Source organism: Mastomys coucha, unplaced genomic scaffold, assembly GCF_008632895.1.
Source record: "Mastomys coucha isolate ucsf_1 unplaced genomic scaffold, UCSF_Mcou_1 pScaffold19, whole genome shotgun sequence".
Taxonomy (NCBI): Eukaryota; Metazoa; Chordata; class Mammalia; order Rodentia; family Muridae; genus Mastomys; species Mastomys coucha.
This window is the reverse complement of record NW_022196901.1, coordinates 8,696,544-8,718,945: the sequence shown is the minus strand read 5'-3', so window position 1 is coordinate 8,718,945 and position 22,402 is coordinate 8,696,544. Positions and strand designations below refer to the sequence as shown.

At 35.4% G+C, this 22,402-nt stretch overlaps 1 protein-coding gene across 1 annotated transcript in view; it reads right to left on the bottom strand.

The window, feature by feature from the left end:
- The window catches only part of Sema3a (semaphorin 3A), a 447,592-nt gene that overhangs the window by 361,341 nt on the left and 63,849 nt on the right, over nucleotides 1–22,402 (bottom strand). The gene's annotated exons all lie outside the window — the stretch shown is intronic.

Sequence of the window (22,402 nt, the reverse complement as noted above, 5' to 3'; positions counted from 1 at the left end):
TCTCCATCCTGACCACTTCTGACTCTTGCCATCTTCTGCTGAACTTCTATTTCTTTTGGGACTGAGTTAGGACTAAGGGGAGTGTCCTAGGCCCTTAAGTTAGGCTTCTCGGTCTGGGACTAAGAAACCAGACTTTCTATGTGCTCTGGAAGCTAATTCCATTCCTTATTCCCCCAAAGATGTCAAATCAAAATAAACACACTCCCCCATCTCTCCCAGCTGCTTCCATGCCTCAGGGCTTGATGTTTCATTTCTGTGGCTCCCAAGCCACTGCACTTATCCTTGCCAAAACCTTGCGACTCAGAGAAAACCATTGCTTTGGCTTCTTGGTTCTTGACTCTCTCTGCAGAGAAATGCAGTGGCCATCTTGCACTCCCAGGACTTCCTGTCACCTTTGCCTCTGTCCAAACACAACTGCTGCCCTCATCCTTGCCTCCCCTCCCTCTTAAGAAAAACAAAGCAAAACTACCTTACTTGAAGAATTAGTTATAGGTAAAGGATGATCACATGCCTTTTGTATATCTAATCTTCTATTCTGTTAACTTATTCTTTCAGTAAGTAGAGGTTGTTGGAGCTTCCCAGAAAAGTCATATTTGTAATGTGTCTTTTTTCTCTGAAACTTCATACCCAGTAATTGAGAGCCACTTCCTTATTATTTTTGTTCTTTTATTTGAGGCCATTTGCTTAATTGGAAATATAATTAGACATTTATCTGCAAGAGGGTTTTATCTCAGTCTTAGCATTTATCAACCAAAATTAATGTTTTCCCACCCTGAAAGGCTCAATGTTGAAAGATTTCTTCCCATTTGATTTCTGCCTGCAAATTCGCCCATTTTATTCTGAGCCAATTTCTCTTATATTTTGCAAAGAATTTGTAGCAGATCACACACATTATTGGCATTACGCTTTCAGACCAGACTCACAGATTTGGTAGTTACATTATCTGTTCATCAAATTTCTCTAAGGACTTATAGAGAGTAAATCCTATGTGTACAAAGGTGCACAAACCAGACTCTTTTGGCTTACATATTGTCAACAACTAATGTATTAGTTTTACAAAAATGTAACATTATTTTTGCAGCATTTTCTATAGTACTCAAAATAAGCTACAGTAAAGAGGGAAAAATGCCCAGAGTTCAGTGTTCAATGCAAGAGAGGCTTATTACTGAGTTCCTTTATATGTCCAAGCAACTTTTGACACGGCTTTCCTTCTAGTAACTCATACATGATCCTCCAGGTCCACAGAACAAGCTCCAGAAGACACTACTAAGGGGTAAGAAGGAGGCTAAATAAGGGAGCCTGGGATTTTCTGTTTCATTTAAAATAATTGTAGTGGTAACCAGAAATATAGAGAACACTGTTACTATTTAGTCAATTTGACACATTGCAACAACAGTTGCCCCCTCTCAATAATGATCCTCTCAAATCTTTGTAGAAACACACTAGAGTATAACACTGTTCTTTAAGATAGAAAATATAACTAATTCTATCACACATGAAAAAAAATAACTGAGTCATATAATTCCAATAGTTATGAGGGTAATCACTCTTGTTTTTCTAGGTATACAATCTGGTCTCAGAAAGGTTTGACAAAATAATGAGAAGAAAACATCAAATATCTATGAGGTATTAGATCATATTACCTCGACTTTAAATGACATTAATTTTATGAGTATAAATATGTTCCTACATGAAGCTAGTGCACTATGCATGTGTATTTGCCTGCTGAGACAGAAGAGAATGCTGGATCCCTGAAATTGGACTTACAGGCAATATGAGGCACCTGATGCAGTTGCTGGAAAATGAACTCAGATTTTTTGCAAGTGCCATAAATGCTTTTAACCAATAATCCATTTATCCAACCTCATCTTTAATCTTAAAATACATTGTATTAACACTTCTTTCTCCTTATATAACAATAAAACAGGATGAATTCAAATGTTTTAAAAAAGATGATGGTATAAACAGGCAAATGGATGGAGCTAAAAGAACTATCATCCTCTAGAGCCTTACAAATACAGAGGCAGATGCTCACAACCAACCATTGGACTGAATGTGGGGTCCCCAAAGGAGGAGTTAGAGAAAGGAATGAAGGAGCTGAAGGGGTGTACAACATCCTAGGAAGAACAACAATATCAACCAACAAGAACCCCAGAGCTCCTAGAGACTAAGCCTCCAACCAAGGAGTACACATGGAGGAACCCATGGCTCCAACCACATATGTAGCAGAGGATGGCCTTGTCAGACATCAATGGGAGGAGAGGCCCTTGGTACTGCATAGGCTTGATGGATGCCCCAGTGTAGGGGAATTCAAGGGTAGTGAGGTAGGAGTGGGTGGGTGAGTGGGTGGGAGGGGGAATACCCTCATAGAAGCAAGGGGGAGGCAGAATGTCTTAGGGGTTTCCAGGGGTGGTGGTGCAGAAACCAGGAAAGGGAATAACATTTGAAATGTACATAAAGACAATATCCCCCCAAAAAAAATCCAAAAAAAAGTAAAAAAAAAAATATATCTCCTCATTTTTAATAGATGAATAGTATTCCATTGTCTAAATGAACCACATTTTCTGTATCCATTCTTTTGGTTGAGGAACACCTGGGTTTGATTATAGTTTCTGGCAATTATAAGTAAAACTGCTGTGAATGTAGTGGAAAAAAAGAAAAGAGGATAAAAAAGAACAATTATCCTGAATGAGGTAACCTAGACTCCAAAAACAAACATTGTATATATTATCTTATATGTTCATGTTAGCTATAAACCTCCAATAGGCATGCTACAGTGCATCTAATCATAGAAGTTAGGTATAAAGTAAGGGTATGTGAGAATCTCCCAAAGCAGGAGAATATGGTTGAGAGATAGGGAGATACTAGAACAGGAAGATTAAATGGGAAGGGGGAAAGAAGATTAGATAAGCAAAGAAATATAAGAAAACAATAGAAAACAAAAGCCATTTATATAAACAATATGGAAATTTACAACTGTAAAAAAACTTAAAATAGATTCATATATGAAATAAATCAAAATGAGGTCACCTGGAGGAGCAACCTGGAACAATCAAAGTATAAAATGATTCTTGAGGTTAGAGAGACGACTCAGAATCTAATAGTGTTTACTGGTCTTGAAGATTATCAGAGTTCAGTTTTCAGCAATCACATCTGATGGCTTACACCCTTCTGTAACTCTAGCTACAAGAGATGTTCCAGTTTCTTCTGAATTCCACATGTACCTGCATTAACCTGTGCATTCCCACACAAGCATATCAATATTGCACCCATGCAATCATATTCTATTCTAAGAGCCAGTAGAACAAGACATCTGTTGTGAGATAGGGTCTTTTACATATGACCAGGAAAGTGATCCCAAGAAATCTCAGTAATGTGGCTGTCTAAAGAAAATCTTCACTGTTGTCTTGTCAATGTGAATACACCTGGCCACACGTCAAGCTGAGTTGTTATGGAGAGTGGCTGCTGAGAATAGGAGAATCAATCTTGTCTAGGCAGAAAACTCCTGATAGCTTATCAAATCCCGAGTGGTTAATGCTAACATATGTCCCTATGAGCAACAACAAAAAAAGGGACTCAGCAGAAAAAATATTTATACAAAAATGTTTAACAGATATATGCACATATATGATTATGTAAATATAAATATATACTTAGCAATGATAATTAAATAAAAAGACATATTAATTTGAGAGAAACTAAAGGAAGACACGGAAAAAGTTGGTGGAAAGAGAGGGAGGGGTAATAATTATATGAACATGATACTCATCTTCCTCTACTCGAAGGATAAAAGGGCTGAGAAAGAAATTAGGGAAACAACACCCTTCGCAATACTCACAAATAATATAAAATATGTTGGTATGACTCTAACTAAGCAAGTAAAAGATCTGTATGACAAGAACTTCAAATCCCTGAAGAAAGAAATCAAAGACCTCAGAAGATAGATTGGTGGGTTAATATAATAAAAATGGCCATCTTGCCAAAAGCAATCTATACCCAATGCAAACTCTAACAAAATTCCAACTCAATTCGTCATATAGATAGAAAGAGCAATTATCAATTTCATTTAGAATTACTCAAAAAAATATAGAACAGTGAAAACTTCTCAACAATAAGAAAATTTCTGGGGGAATCACTATCCCTGACCTCAAGTTATACTATAGAGCAATAGTGATAAAAACTGCATAACAGGCAGGTAGACCAATGGAATAGAGTTTAAAACCCAGAAATGAACCCACACACCTATGGTCACTTGATCTTTGACAAAGGAGCTAAAACCATCCAGTGGAAAAAAGACAGCATTTTCTTTTCTTTTCTTTTTCTTAGTTCTTTAAAATTCATTAAGTTAAAATTTCAATTACATATGTACACAGTTAACTCATTTTGTGCTTAAGAGTTTACAATAGAAAAGGAAATATATCCCAACCCATTTTCTACTAAGAAATTTGCTGTCTTTTCACATAATTACCTCTATAGTTTTATTTTTTTATTACTGGTAATTAGATTTTTTATTTTAAGTTTTAATGCATTATGATGAGAAAAGTTACATGATTTCAATTTTTCTGAATTTGTTAACATTTAAAAACATATTCAACTGGCAGTCAGCACGTAGAAGAATCCAGATAGGTCTATTCTTATTTCCTTGTACAAGCTAAAGTCCAAGTGGATCAAGGCCCTCCACATAAAACCTCATATGCTGAATCTAATAGCAGAGAAAGTGGGAAGAGCCTCGAATACATGGGCACAGGGGAAAAGTTCCTGAAAAGGACACCAATGGATTATGCTTTAAGAGCAACAATCAACAAATGGAACCTCATAAAGTTGAAAAGCTCTTGTAAGGCAAAGGACCATATCAATAGGAAAATATGACAAACCACAGATTGGGAAAAGATGTTTACCAAACCTACACCTGATAGATGGCTAATATCCAAAATATACAAAGAATTCAAGAAGTTAGACTCCACAGAACTGAATTACCCTATTAAAAAGTGGAGTAAAGTGAAAAATAGAGAATTCTCATCCAAGGAATCTTGAACGCCTGAGAAGCACATAAAGAAATGTTCAACATCCTCAGTCATCAAGGAAATGCAAATCAAACCACCCTGTTATTTCACCTCACACCAAATAGAATGTCTAAGATCAAAAACGCAGGTGACAGCAAATGCTGGCAAGGATGTGGAGAAAAAGGAACACTCCTCCAGTGTTGGTGGGATTGTAAGCTGGTACAACCGCTCTGGAAGTCAGCTTGGCAGTTCCTCTGAAAACTGAACATAGTACTACAAGAAGACCCAGCTATACCACTCCTGGGCATTTACCCAAAATATTCTCTAACATATAACAAGCACATGTGTTCCACTATGTTCATAGCAGCCTTATTTATAATAGCCAGAAGCTGGAAACAACCCAGATGTTCCTCAACAGAAGAATGGATACAGAAAAAGTGGTATATTTACACAATGGAGTACTACTCAGTGATTAAAAACAATGGCTTCATGTAATTCACAGTCAAATGGATGGAACTAGTAAATATCCTGAGTGAGGTAACCCAGTCACAAAAGAACACACATGGTATATACTCACTGATAAGTGGATATTAGTCCAAAAGTTCACAATGTCCATGATACAACCCACAGACCATGTGGAGCTTAGAAGGAAGGAAGACCAATGTATGGATGCTTCAGGCCTGCATTGAGCGGTGAACAAGATGACTGTGGGAAATGAAGGCAGAGGGGGCCCTGGGAAAGAGAGAGGAGGGGCAGGAAATAAGTGGGCAGTATCAGGAACTGGAAGAGATATGACAGAGGTACAGAGGGTCTGAAAATCAAACAAAAATATGTAGCAGTGGGGATGAGGAACTGGAGATAGCCACTGGAGTGTCCCAGACACCAGGGAAATGTGAGGCTCCCAGGACCCAACTGGGATGATTTTTAGCTGAAAAGTACAGTAAAGGGGGAGATAGAACCTGTAGAGACCACCTCCAGTAGAGAGGCATGACCCCTGGTCAAGGAATAGAGCCACCCACCCATCTCAAACTTTTTAACCCAGAAATGTTCCTGTCTAAAGAAAGAACAGAGACAAAAAATGGAACAGAGACTGAAGGAAGGGTCAACCATGGACTGTCCCACCTGGTGATCCATCGTGTCTGCATACACCAAACCCAACACTATCATGATGGTCAAGAGGTGCTTGCTGACAGGAACCTGGTAAGGCAGTTACTTGGGAGGCCCAGCTAGCAACTGACCAATGCAGATGTGGATGCTTGGAGTTAATCTTTAGACTGAGTTCAGGGAACCTGATGGGGGAGCTGGCAGAAGGAATGGAGGAGTACGGAGGGGGGTTACAACCCCATTGGAAGAACCATCCAGTTCTCCTAGAGACTAGACCACCAACCAGGAGTATACCTGGAGGGAACGATGGCTCCAAGTACATATGTAGCAGAGGATGGCCTTACCTGACAGCAATGGGAGGGGAGTCCCTTGGTCCCGGGAAGGTTTGATGCCCAGGCATAGGGGGATGCTGAAGAAGTGAGATGGGAAAATGTGGGTGGCTGGGGAAGCACTCTCATACGGGCAAAGGCAAGGAGGGAGGGGCACATGTAGGATGGGGGTTTGGTGGAGCAGAAACCGAGAAATAGGATATCATTTGAGATGTAAATGAATGGAATGATTAGTAAAAAAATAAGAAAAAAATTATCAATAAACATCTTTAAAATGTCAAATACAATGGGAAGTAGAAAGTGTGAACTTTATAGAGTCATGGAAATCTTGCTTGTCCTTTTATTGTGAAAGAGTTTCTTATTGGTATATATTGAAATATATTTATTAGAAAACTTATCTAAAAATAAATATATTATATAAGAAAGAAATTCAAAATAATCTTTTAAAATATGTTCCTTTTCCATAATCATAGATTTTTCTCTTTATTTAAAAGATATTCAAGTCTAAACACACAATTCAAATAGAAACCATGAGCTGTATATAACACAGGTTTGGGTAAACAGAGTATAAACACTTTACACAAAAGTGTTTAAGAAGTATTTAACAAGTGTGAGTCTCATGTTCCTGCCATATCAAAATGTAAGTCTGATATGATGCCTTCAGAAGACAACCATTTCAAAGGACACTATGGTTGACGTTGAATTATTATCATACAGAGAGACAATGAGAAAACAAGTACTTACTCCAACATGCTAAGCAAAAATAGTCTTGGTCTGAAAACTTAGAAAATCCTGTCATCACACCTACACTTCGTAGTCTCCATCATTTTTGATTTTCTGTGACAGCTTCTTTGTACATAGCCCATAGTGGCCTTCAACTTGATTCTTTGGTTTCAACCTACTGAGTATTAAGAATGTAGGTATGTGCTACCACAGCTCACCTACTGTGTGTAGTTTTAACTATTTCTCCATGAAAACAACAGAAATCATGATATATAATGTATATAATATGTAATGCACTATAATTACCATGAAACAAACACAGGGACAAACTACAAAAAGGAGACATCATAAGGAGAGAGACAGAATAAAGAAGCCATTCCTATGCCTTGAATTATAGTTCTCAAAATATTGACAGCAGGGTTTTTATATGAAGGACATTATTCTCTCTGTCTGCCAAATATTAAATTTAGTGAAGAAAACACCATGAAAGCTTTCCTTAGGAAGTAAACAGAGTCAATGCTGACATTAGTTTTGACTTTCTGGGTACACTGCAGTTGCTCAACTCTTGTGAAAATTTGTGGTACTTCTCTTCAAGTATCAAGTAGATATAGTCTGATTTCTGTCTTTGCTGTTGACAGGAAGAAGGCCTATTTCGTGTGTCTGAAGTATGTAATGATGCACCCTGAGAGAGCATTTGGAATTCTCGTCTATGTAGCTTTTATGACTTCGTTTCCCTCCTTTGATTTTCAAGTATGTAATTGTATAACTCAATGGTGCACACCTGCCTGCTGAGGAGGCTTAGCCCAGCTGGCAGGAAAACTATTCACAAACTTCCAAAGTCTTGGCAACATTAATATGTCAAGTTCAATAAAACTGTATAGAGACTCTAAGCATACATGCTGACTGTTGATTGGAGAAGCTTTTCTAGGTATAACATAGGTTATGCATTCTTCCCCAAATATAATTCATTGTTTAGGTAAGCAATTACATTCAGAAACTTTAAAAGCCATCATGATTGCAGGAAAAGACATTAAGTGTACGGGGGTTGAAAATGTTATTTCCCCTGTTTATGCTGCCATATACCAACAACAATTTTTGTAAATGAATCTTAATGAATTTATACATCATCAGCATGATAAGATCGTTCTTAAACAGAATACATGGTAGCATAAGCATCTAGATATATATATTTAAAACCAAATGTGTGTGTGTATGTGTGTGTGTGTGTGTGTGTGTGTGTGTGTGTATGTGTGTGTGTGTGTGTGTGTAAGAGGGATGGGTGGAGGGAGAGGGAGTCAGAGACAGAGACAGAAAGAGACAGGAAGATATAGAGACAGAGGAATTATACCATCCAAGAAAATTTTAACAAACCCTTACATTTAAGGTCACTACATTTTTCTCTAAATGGACACTGACTATGTAAGCAGAGATTTAAAAGAAACTCTGGCCTATTTCATAGACCTTTGCCAATCTTTAAAAATGTAAACATGTAAACTCGGTTTAATATGATTTTTTAAATATAAACAAAAGCCATGAGTAGACTATGAATAAGAAAAATGAAACAAGTAACCATTTAGGTGGAAGATTGTGTATTCAGATGATTTTCACAAGGCAATGCGATGCCTTCTTGTCCTGGATTTCCTACTGTGTCTTCTTATAAAGCTCCGTCCAATTCCATTGCTGTTATGGAAGAACACCTATGCATAGCTAGCATGCAATGTATATTTTTTATTGATACTTAAAAAAAATATTCTACTAGTCAAATTAGCACCTTATGACATTTAAGGATACTATCATTATAATAGCTGGGAAATACTTGTTGCATCAATGCTAATGCCTTTTACAACACTAATTTGTTTAGCATAGGAAACAAAAAGTAGTCGTTCTCCCCATCAACTTTATTTGTGAGAATTGAATTAATATAGAATATAAACAGACTACAACAACTACTAAAACCACTACAGTCCAGTGAAATTCCTTTTTCTTTTGAAGTTTTTTAACTGCTAAATACTGGTAAGTCATTGTCCTAACTTGATTTCTGTTGCTGTGATTCAATCCTCTCCAAAGTCAATTTGAAAATGAAAAGTTCTCCATCATAACCCATCATTAAGTAAAGCCAAGTGAGGAACTTAAAGTTAAAGAATTAAGGCAGAGATCATGGAAGAAAGTTCCTTACTGATTTGCTCCATCTGGCTTACTCAACTATCTTTCCTAGATAGAAGAAGCCCGTATGACTTAGGAAGCCACTGTCACAGTGGGGTGGGCCCTCCTATATCAGTTAGCAAACAAGAAAATGTCACACAGGAATACCCACAGGCCAATCCAACAGAAACAAACCAAAACAAAAGTCTCAATTCAAGTTCCCTATTCCCAGGTGTGTCAAGTTGATAACTGAAGCTGACAGTCACTAATCCATTCTCATGCTGAAATGCAACAAAAGATAATAAAAACTTAGCAGTCATGCTAAGAAAGATTTTCATGTAAATCAAAAGACCATAAAGTTCTGTGCATTAGGGGCCCATTTCCAAAAGTGAAGATATGCTGCATGTTATTTCTATGTAAATTTCACAGGAAGCCAGTTCTCTATACAATACCCAATGCTGGTTTCATTTATGTGACTAAATCTCCATTACTCTCTTTGCATTACTTCTCGTGAAGAGCCCAATTTAGATGTCCAATAAAATGGACAAATGAATTTTTCAAAAAAAACAAATGAAGTCCTAATTTTATTTAATTGAAAACAATGTTTATATAAAAGCATATGAGAAGAAATCTGTAAGTAGTTTCAGGAAAGAAGAGAAAGAATTTTTTACTAAACAGAACTCCAAGTAGACTTTCCAATAACACTAATGATTGAAAAAAAAATGCAGTGTCTTCTAAAATACTGATATGCTGCAAAATAAAATTGAGAATACATAGAAGCTAAACAACCAAATAAGCGAAGAACAGTGAAAATAGAAAACTAGATTTAGGTTGATTGGTGGCCATTTTTATCTTTTCTCTGTACATTAAACCCAGGAAATTATAATTTTGCATTTTACCAGCTATGTGTGATGCATAAAGCAACAGGTGAAAGTTGGGCATGCTTAATACTGGAGTATAATTTATAAGCCCAGATTCCTAAATATGGTAATAAACTTCCATATGTCACTTTATAAGAGGGAGACAACTATTGTTATAAGAACTTGTAAAACAAAAACAAAAACAAAAACAAATGTGGCTTTCATGTACACTTTGATCCTCAAATTTCAACAACTTAATTAATGGAGGAGATCATCAGGCCACAGAATCTGACTTTTGGATCAGAATGTATGCATGGAGACACATTAAAAAGCTCAAGGGAAAATACCATAAGTGAAAACAACCATGATTTCACTTTCTGAGATATCAACTACTAGATTGTATAAAAATTCAGAAAGTAATTGTATTTTGTACATTTCAGGAAATATTTGAAAATGCATATGGCAAGGAATATTTGGAAATTGCTGAAAATTGAAAAGGAATGTAGTGAGAGCTTCTGAGACAGAAGAAAAAAAAAAACACAGTGAGCCTATCAGTCCACGTGTGCGCAGTCAAGCATTGAAAGACAGATTAATGAGAATACTTTTGAGATAATCCTAAAAAAGAAATCGTCATAAATGTCAGATGTCTCTGCTATTATCTCCCACAGAAGAGGCATTGAGAGAGATATAGTAAGTCCAGGGGAGATGCCAGGAGGATCGGCACAAGTAGGAAAAGACATGCAATATTTAATAATTACACAGAATTTAACTTTGTAGCAAATACACTTGAACTATGAATAATATTTTAAAGAGCATATCAAATACCTCCACTTTTAGGCAAAACAGACTAAGAAATTGCCATTGAAAACTTTTTGTAAACAAATCTAAAATATGTTGCACATTTTGTCCTCACTGCAATACAAAAATTCTTTAATTTTTAAAAAGAAGCATAAATGGCCTCTTTTTTGTTTTATTATTATTATTATTATTATTATTATTATTATTATTAAATCTCTTTTACAGTCTAGATGTCATTCCCCTCTCAGGCCTCCCTATGACAGTTCTTCATCCCATTCCTCCTCCCTGATTCCTTTTCAAAGAGGATGTCAACACTGTCCTCTATCCCCATCTCATCAGACTCCCTAGGGCCTCAGTTCTCTCAAGGATTAGGTGCATCTCCTCTCACTGAGGTCAGATCCAGCAATCGTCTGCTGTATATGTGTCTGGGGCCCCATATCAGCTGGTGTATGCTGCCTGGTTGGTGACTCAATGTCTGAGAGATCTCAGGGATCCAGGTTAGTTGAGACTGCTGGTCCTCCTCTTCTAACATTTAACATGGCATTGTAGACTTCAGTTGCAGGAAACCAGATAAGTCATGTAAACAAGTTCAGCCCAATGCACTTTAGATTCCTCAAATGCAAATTTGATTTATTATACTGACATCACTTTCCTGGGCAGTTCGGACTCAGGTCATGCTACCTTATGATAAGCAACACAACACTTATACATGATATGGACAATGGTAAGCAGAAATATTGCCTTTCACTCCTGTGTGCCAAGCACTGCGTTGTATGCTTCACAGATTGGTGGATTTCAGGTATTGTTCTTAAAAACAAGTAAAGTAGGTAAAGTCAGATTTGTAAGATGTCAGCAAATAAAACATATTTTGATTGCTATTCCCTTTTTTAAAACTATTTTTTGTCCTAGATTTTTCTAGCATATATAATTTTGTCACTTACCTAATTTTCTATGTAGTAAAATTCTAAAATAGAGGTCATCCAAATTCTTGTTAGCTATAGTATATCAGCTATTTTAATGTGCCCTAAGACCTTTATGATTCACACAAATGAACATGTGCTTTTTCTAACCCTTTCTGTCTTGATGTCACTGTGCACATAACATTCTTTTCAGCTTTTAGAGAAGTACTTTAATCTTAGTTACAAAGTATCTTACATTACAAGCCTATTCCCCCCCCCCTTTTTTTTGATACTCTCCTGAAGCCCTTAAATTAGTCAAAAAAAAATGCAGTTTGATGATAGGAGAGGACAAAGAAAGAATGGGGCAGGGTACGGAAGGGATGAAGAGATTGGAGTGTAGACACCTGAAAGAAACAGGAGGAAGGAAACATATATATATATATGTTGTAGTGGTAAACCATCTAGTTTGCTTCTGGCTCTTTCTAGAACCTGTAGCTTCAGGTCTTCATGAACATTCATAAACATATATGTTTACGTATACATATATGTTTATATGTTGTAGTAGTAAACCATCTAGTTTGCTTCTGGCTCTTTCTAGAACCTGTAGCTTCAGGTCTTCCCCACTGGAAATCTCAATAGCACAACTTACATCAAACAGTTTCATATTACAACTGACTAGATGTTTTCATACCAACTTCCGAGGGTAAAAGAATCATTTAAATGATTTAAATAATAATTTAAATAATGAATACTACCTCGAGGTTTATTATTTCTCCACTATGGAACCCATTTAAGAATCTGTGGATGGAAATACCTATTGTTTAAGTTGCTTTTAAAAAAATGAGACCAATTTAATTATGTTGGATTTAATAGTTCCCAAATGAGAATAAAGTAACTATGTTTTCTCAATTATCATTCCTGAACCAAATGAGTTCAGTGAGAAAAGAACAGCTTTGGCAAATTATGTACAGAATCAGGTACCCTTGAAAGAGAATTATTGTTATAGGAACAATTAAAATTATGTGTGCATTCCATTCCTCACAAAATGGCAAATTGTGGCTTCAAGATTATTATTTTGTAATGTACAAAGTATAACAATTTTAATTATACTAAAAGAAAAATGCATATTTTATTCAGTCTTTCACTATAACCTATGTATGTTTTTCTTTAGAAATGATTGATGAGCCCTTGTATTAGTGATAGTTATATCATAACTAATATTAAATAATCTTCTGTGAGACTGAAAGGTAAGTGAAAGTACAAAACCTATCAACTCTTTCTTTTTCATGGACAACTAGTTTATTGTATGCTATTAGTAGAGTATAAATTAATGTTATAGAGTAACAAATGTATCATACTCATGAACATAGTGTTATTCATGGATGCAAATCAGTTTGTGTTCATTATAAAACTATCAACTTTAATTCCTATAAAAAATATGTAAAAGCTCATTTTTATCTTCTTGCATTATATAATTAAATATTTGTTATGAAGAAAAAATATGATTTTGCATTAAACTTCATAGTTTTATATATTAATTTATGCACATATAATAAATGTGCATAAAACCTCAAACACCACGATTTGGTTTTTCATTTGCAGAGTATTCATGGCTGTTCATCAGAGGGCCCTGCTCTCTAATTTCCAAGATAAAAGGCATTCCTTTACTGTCAGCACTGTGGCTGCGTGGTTATATATTACACGATTAAGCCAGCAACCTGGATTTAATTCCCAGCCCAGATTGCATACTCCCTAGGTCACTTTGTTTAACACCTGTAAAGACAAAAATTACTTATGTTACATGAAAGCACTTTTCAGTTTTAAGGAGAGGTGCTAGTTTCCAATAAAGGAATAATGTGTGATTTCTCTTTGTTTTGTACTGAAAGTGCAGCAGTGTGGCCTTTCAACAGAGACTGTAAACCACCCCACAAGTGTTCCCTTCCCAGCTTATTCATTGCTCTGTGCCTTGCCACATGGTTTTCCCGTAACGAAAAGAAAAATGCAGGTATTAGAGATTTTAATTATATGTTTCTACAAACTGAATTAACACGGAAATGGCAAATTGCTTGGGGAAGGATTTAACCCAGAGCTTTTAGAGCATTCAAGAGTATTTATGTTTCTCCACACTCAGAATCTTGATGTTTGAAGGATTTCCCAGGATTCCTGCACCTGTGGGATTTACTGTGCATAGATACAGTAGCAGCCAATAGATAGAACTCCCAGTTTTCCTTGAGTGTGGGCAGCTTTCCTTTGGCCTCAAAGCTAAAGGCTTAAAATGAAGGAATACAACTACCAGTGTATTTGCATATGTTCCTATGTTACATATTTATGTATTATTGTGTGTCTGCTTATAAAATCTTATAAGTCTCACCATACCAAAATTATCAACAGGGTATCAGTGCTAGCTCATTGACTAAACATAGTTGTTGCCAAGCCTGACAATCTGAGTTCCATCTCTGGAATTCATAAGGTAGTAAAAGGGAGACAAAGACAGAGACAGACAGAGACAGAGAAAGCAAAGACATTCCTTCTCACTGTGATTCTTGATATCTAGAGTAGAAGAAACACAGGGTAGAGATTTCTTGACATTTTATATGAAGATAGTTGTGATTACTAATTTCTACTTGATTGCATTTGAAGGATGCAGAAGATAACTTGGTCACTGGATACCAACAGTAATGGGATATAACAGGATATTTCACTGTCAAAAATAATTTCTCTTTTATAGATGCTGGAATGCAAAGTTACTTTTGTTAATAACCACAATGTAATCTTTTCTCCCATAACTGTATTTATCAACTGTAAAACAAATTGATCTTTCATATTAGATCTACTTGAAAAATAATCAGTCTGATAATGTAACTGCATCTGTTTTTTTTTAAGTATTGATATCTGAGTATGATGATATTTGACATATCTAAAGATTTCATTGAAAATACTTTCTATCCATACACACACACACACACACATGCACACGCACACACACACGCACACACACGCACACACACGTGTGCGTACACACACACACAGACAAAGAGAGAGAGAGAGAGAGAGAGAGAGAGAGAAAGAGAGACTTTCTAGTCTGTCAACATGATGGTGCATGGGCCACCTGTGAACAAGACTTTGATGAATTAAATGCAACTTGTGAAACTCAATGACTGCAGCTAATTTAAGTGGATGCCTTATTCCTTTCTTTATTATTCTATTATTTTGTGGGTCATTCCTAATTCAAATGTACATTTATTTTATAATAGGTAGATGATTTCTACAAAGTTCTACAAAATGTCTTATTGCATTATCTATGATTCCTACTGTAATTTTTTTTTTACTGTGCTGTGCAAACTTTGAACTCCCAAATGCAATTTATGACAGCTGAAAACGAGCGCCTTGATGAGGCCATAAGGGCTGGAAAAGGCGGGTGTTGAAAAGGCTAGTGGGGAGGCAGTGTTAACTATACAGAGATCAGGCACCAGGCTACAGGAAGCCACAGGTTTTGAAGTAGTCCAGGTCAAGCAGGGGCAGATTTGTTACAGACAATTGCAAAGCACATTCTTCATTATTCATCTGCAGCTCAGTCTCTAATTATGACCCATACAATCAGGGTTAAAGCACTAAAGAGTGGACTTGTATTGTTCCATCGTTAGTGCTTAGCAGAAAAGCTGGAATTTGATACTCGGTCACAGTTTGCAAACAATGTGGTTGAACCACCTGAAGGGTCACATTTTTACATTCTGAGGCAATTTATTAGTAATGGTACCTGTCACTCAGAAATCCCCCCAAAGCTCTTTCATTACCAGAAATGACTTTGATATAGGAATGGCTCAAAGCAAAAGGCAAGTAAAACAAGAGCTAGATCCTTTACAAAGGAACATCACTGCATCCCGTGATCCCTTCCAGAGCAGAGAGCTTTGAAGCTGTCCTCTAAGTGCTATAAAGATCATACTGGATGGGTTGGTTTAAAAGCAAGGCTTTGTGTATATCAAGGGGGAATTGCTGAAGTTTCTAAGCTATTTTCCTGATTACTTCCTTTTAACTCAACACGAACAAAGAAGTAAATGTTGCATAGTTGTGTAGTTGGGACATTTTGTACACTGATACTGTCATCAGCTACAGTTCAATGGGAATGGTTCACTTTAAAAACAGGCTTCTATAAAGTTATTTTGTGTATTTGTGTGAAAGGAACATTATTACATGCACAGAATCATATAAATACATGGATACATGAATGTGTAAACAAATTTACATTTGTGAAACAAAGAATATGCACACTTTTTCATAAAAAAATCTCCTCAAAACAAATACCAAATTATGTAAAAGATATTGTCTATTCTTACAAAAGATATTACCTTTAATAAGGACAAGACAGATTTGAATAGTTACATAGTATTTACTTTTCCTTTCATTTTCCTGGAATAAACATTTCTCTCTAATTTTCCTTCAGGACCTTCAGACTCCTATCTTGCATATTATGAAAGCACATAGTGCCGTACCATGTCGAGAATAAGCTACAACTTCCAAACTCTAAATGAAGTCTTTCAACATTAAAAGTAATATTTTATAAGGATTTTTTATGGGGCATCTTTGAAGGGAAAACAAAATATTTAAGGTAATATAAGAGTATAACAGTCAATAGAGATAAATTCCATTTATTGAAATTGCATATATAAAGAGGTAAGATGCGAGAGTAGCCTAGATTTCATTCCACCTACCCTTTTGTTTCATGATGATCATTAAAAATAATGAAAAAAAAACAGTAACTCACTTGATCACTCGAAAATGTAAAATTTTTAAAAAGAAACTATATTCAAAACTTCTTGTTGCATACCTGAACATATCCATAATTTATATATAGCATCCCAATTAATCCATAAATGTTTTATGAACTATTTGATTCCCTATGGTCTTATGACTTTGATATATTGATTCCTACCTAACCAGATGAGTAAACTTGGACCAAATATAACATATAGTGCCTCTTGAAATTCCTGATAGCTTTCTCAGTGATAATCTATAAAACATGTTAAGACCATTTTCTCATAGACCTGGAGCAACTATTTTGTGTATACTTCAAACAATATTAGTATTGATTGGGATTTTCTTATTTGTATCATGTTTAAAACAATGGTTTTCTAATATTTACCTTTATTCTTTCATATTTAAAAGTTGCATACTTGATACAATGCCACATCATTTGATTGTAAATCCAAGCTTCATTAACCTTGTCCATACATTTATTTTGAACTGATTGATCCATATTTATTAACAAGAGCATAATGAGTAACTACATTAAGGATCATTTTAAGACATTAATAATGAATAATGTATGGATAACAAATATAATCATACAAACTAAACATAGCACTAGATATACATCTTGAAAATTGATAAAGTAAAACTTGATAAAGAAAATTTGCAGAAATCATGTTAACCAACTGATTTAACTTAGTATCTCAAAATATATGCAAATTTTCATTGTGAAAATCTGTTATGATATAAATGTACAATACTGCCAGTAGTAAAGCTGTATGTTGTTTAACACTAATTTAATCCCCATGAGACACTCAAACAGATCCAGAGAGTATAAGTCTATCAAACAATTAGCCTTAGTTCCTAGATAAAAAGATGACAATATGTAAAACAAAAAGGGTGAAATGAAAGCATGTTATATACACAAAAGAAATAAATATAACAGCTATGATGTAGAGTATTCAATTAAACTCAGAATTAAAATAATGAAGGATACATAAATATGCAAAGAACTACTAACTATGCTTGTAAACTTGGAGAAGTATGAAGATACTATTATTGCCAATGTTTAATTTACCTAATATAAAATCACAGTAGAAAATACACTTACCAAAATTTTTATCAACTTTAATTAACAAGGGAACAGTTACTGGCTACAGTCAGTCTGAACATTAGATAGTTATGTTTGTAGAAGTTAATTAATACAAAAAACTATTAAGATAGTGTTGCTTGATTAGATATCAAACTGGGGCAATTAACTCTAACTCTTGGGATCATTGTTTAAACTGACAGAAATAATTTGTGTCTATTATGGTTGGATGTTAAGTGCTGCCACACCCAAGTTGAAGGCCAGAGTGTCATGAAGTTGTGCCACTGGGAGTTTATAAAGTTTATAAAAAGGGAACTCTATGCCAATAGGTCATGCCCTTCAAACGGGTATCAGGGTTCTGGTCCTCCTCTTTCTTTATCTTTGCTTCTCAGTTGTCAAGACTTGAGCAGAAATTCCACTAGTAGCTTAACACATTGAATTCTTCCTCTCTATGAGTCTAAAACCAAGACTTCCTAGTAAGATAGCAGAATGAAAGTTTTCTGCTTGTAATCTTAAGGTTGGTGTAAGAAAAAATAGACTTTGTTCCAAAGAGAGAAAGATGAGAAGCTTCAGAAATCCAAAGAGGTCTGAGAGAACAGAGACAACAGAATAGGTCTGAGAAATCAGAAGGATAGGATATAGTAAGCCTGTACAAAGAAAACCAGTTCAATAGAGCTCCAGCATTCTCCCCAGTAGGTAGAGGGTAACAAGAGACCTCATATAAAGGATATGTCAAGAATCCTTAGTGAAAAGGCAATAGCAGTTCTTCAATCAGGACAATCTAAGCACTTTCACAAACCTCAAATCTGTGACTACAGGTCTTTGACAAGACAGTGAGTCCTCTGATGAAAGGGTTAGTAGCAAAGTGAATGCAACTTGTCCTACTATGTGACTTAGAGGGGAGATGTTTTGTGCACTCCCAAGAACGATTCTAGTACTGCAAACTAAGTTACCTTGGGAGCCTGAGACCTGGAAACAATTAGAAATAATATGAATCTAACTGGCCACAGCACCAAGTAAGAGACAGCCCTGAAATATAAAGGTGTAGAAGATGGGTGGGCAAAACAATGACAAGCTGAAGAAAGTCGATAACTAGATACCCAGCTCATACAGAGAAGGGCATGACTCCACCTCTTGTGGCCTAGAGAAGATTTCAACTGAGAAGGACCATGGAAACTGAAAGCTTTGAACACTGTTATCAAATACCTAGATTAGCCTTTTGAGGTACAACCTGCCATTCACTATGCTCACTCCCAGAACTCTATAATACACTTATAGGTAAGTATATTATAGACAGGTTAATTAATACTTAGATTTTTCTCTAAGTATTAGAAGACATGAAGGTAGGTCTTCAACTTGTACAGATCTCAGTGTGGCAGGTTTCTCCCATACTCCCAACACTCTTGGGAAATTTCCTTTGTTAGAATCTCAATCAGCCCAGGAGACATGTTCTGGAAAATCTTAAGAGGGTAAGAAAACCTGTTCAATTTAAATGGTAAAAATCTGAATGTGGCCAGCAAAGAACTCCAGGGAGGAAGCAACTGAAATGTAGACAGCCCATGTGGACTAACTAGCAAATATGTGTCTAATATAATGTCAACACCTATAGAAATGATATAAAGGACAAGGATCCACAAGATCAGGTGATCTTTGGGGTGATCCCATGCATTTAACTGAAAATGTCTAAGTTTGGGTAAGAGCCTCAAAAAGAAGTCCTTGTAATCTTTACCCATTTTCCTTTTCTTAACTTGTATTCAATTTTTTTGTCTCCTACTTCCTCAGTCTCCTGTTCCCTATACACTTTACAGTGTATATATTTTGTTATATTTCAAGAAAATATACTTTTATTTCTCTTCACATATTTCCCTACATTGCTTTTACATTTCTACTACTATTTGGTACTATTGTTTCTTTTACAAAAAAAAAAAACACTTAGACTTTCATTTTTTAAAATATTATTTGTTACATTTATCAAATTTACTTCCAAACTTGGCTATTGAGAATGGGTCTGTCATATTATGTCAGCCCCCCCACCCTTGTTTCCCTTCCCTGTTGTAATACTTTTCAATACTACTTGCCCTCGTTTATTTAACTTTGTTGACTCTGTTTGTGTCTTTTCCTTCTATCCCAATGGTTCATGTTTACGACATAGTTCTAGCACATTTTGCTTTAGTGTGCTGCTTCCTACTTATGAATATTGGTAGATCACCATTGGCCTAAGATATTTTAGATATATTTATATATTATGCACTTGGTCATTGTGGGTATTATAGCAGCTTTCTTTTTCTATTTAAGTGGTATTAGAGACTGAGCCTTCAAGACCAAGCTGCTGGATAGACAGATGCCCAGATAAAACCCAAAGAGATATGCACACAAGATACACAAATAGCAATGTAGAAGCAGAGGAAATATGGGAAAACCAAGCAACATGAGCCTTAAAAATATTTCTAACTACTGTATTTAAGGATGTAAAAAAGATGAAAATGTCAATGAGTTTCAAAATTCTATAAAAATGATTAATGACTTCTAAAAGGATAAAAATAGATATATATTTAAATATATAGAGAAGAAAAGTCAGAAATATTGATGAAACTTTCAGTAAAATGGAACAGAAAAATAATAATATGGATGAAAATATAAGAAACTCAGAAGAAAAACTGGAGAAGCAAACATTAATATACTCAACCAAGCTGCCAATAGAATGTTGAGGTAGAGAAGAAGGTATAGGGGGTGTTATACCCAATACAGTAAAGAAAAGAAACAGACAAGAGTAATCACCCTGTCTAAGATTGGGATATGATGAAAAGATCAAATGTAACATCCAAATTATACAAGAAAGAAAAATGACTAAAAACAACAAAAACCTGAAAACCTAGAGATTATATTCAATAAAATTGAATATATTAAGATCACACCAAAGCCAAGACAAAATACAGCAAGAAGTACTAAAATCTGGACAGTAATGCACAAAATGGAGTTTAGTAACACAAGACTTAGTGTCAAAACAACAAAAAAAGGATTCTTTGAAGAGAGAACAGGATGGATAAAACCCCAGCCAAATAAAACAAGAGAATGAAAAGATCCAAATTAATAAAATTACAATTCAAAAACAGTGGAGTTTTAACAGACTCAAGCAAATTATAAAGGGTAAGTAGGAACTTTTTTGAATACTTATACTTAAAAGACAAGAAAAATCTAAATGAAATGAAAAATTACAAATTCTAAAATTAATCCAAAAAGAAAAAAAAAATGAAAGTCATGAGGGACAAACAAAGACAGAGAGAAAAACAAAAGACAGAGAGACAAACAAAAGGTCCATAAATAGCCATGAAGTTGAAGTAGTAAGTTAACTACCATGTGCTATTTTTTTATTTCTTTAAATATTTAAAAAGATGTGAAACATGATCACATTATTTCCTTTTCTTACCTTTTCTTAACTTTCCTTTCCTTTCCTCTCCTCTCCTCTCCTCTCCTCTCCTCTCCTCTCCTCTCCTCTCCTCTCTTCTCCTTTCCTTTTCTTGTTACATAAGCAGTGTTGGGCATGGGTTCCCTCTTGTGGAGTGAGCCTTAAGTCTAATCAGACATTGGCTATTCCCACAAGTTCTGTGCTGCTATTACCCTAGTATATTTTTCACGCAGGACAGATCGTAGGTCAAAAGTTTTTGTGGTTAGGTTGATGTCTGCATTTCTCTTTTAGTAGCCTACAGAGTATCTTCTTTTATCAAAGAGACTGGAAAGTATGGGTGAAGACTCCAGGTAGGCACCAACTCGACTCCTCCATGTTGAATGAATTGTATGTATTGTCTTTGAAAGTTGTGACCCACTGTAAGTTTGCAGAGAGCAATACTATGGGTTGCCAAGAGCAAGTGTGAATATTTCAATGTGAACTTCATAGCCAACAACTCAAGTGAAGGAAGGTTACCCAGTCTTGTCACTGGATTCCCTGCCTGGGATCAGAGAAGGCCAGTTGAGACTCCATATTCCTGATTGTTAAGGCTCCTGAATCAACTAAGCAAGGTACATATGAGCTTTTACATTTCCATTTCCTCAAAATGGAAAGGAACTACACAATACTACATTAATTTCCCAAGAACAGTATCATCTTAACTTAATAATCAAATGGGCTATAGAAATGACTAATTGGCATTCAAGCCTGATAACTGAAGTTTGATCATCAGAATTGACATTAAGCATACAAACAGCCAGATGTAGTAGCAGTCCTAAAGCAAGAAGAGACTGAAGCAGAAAAAAATAGAACCTATATGGTTCACCCCAGGTCCTCTGCATAAATTGTAATAGTTTTTTGCTTAGATGGTCACTGACTTTGAGGACTGCTCTTAGAACTCTTTCCTACTGTTGGTAACTATGTCCAACTTTGATTTAATAGCTTGTGCTTCTTTTATTATCTTTTATTTTGTTATGCTTGGTTATTATATCTTAGAAGTGTGTTCTTTTTCTAAGGAGAGAGAAAGTGGATCTGGAGGGAAGAGGAGGGAAACAGGAACTCGGAATGGTAGAGGGAGGAGAAAGTATAATCAGGATAATTGTATGAAAAACTAATCTATTTCCATTAAAAGGAAAAAATGAAAAAAGAAAAGAAAGTATGATCACATAAAAGAACTAAGTTCTATAAGTTAACAATTCCATTAGAAATCATTAAAGTATTATTAGTTTATTAGTATAAATTAATAAGTATAATACCATAAAC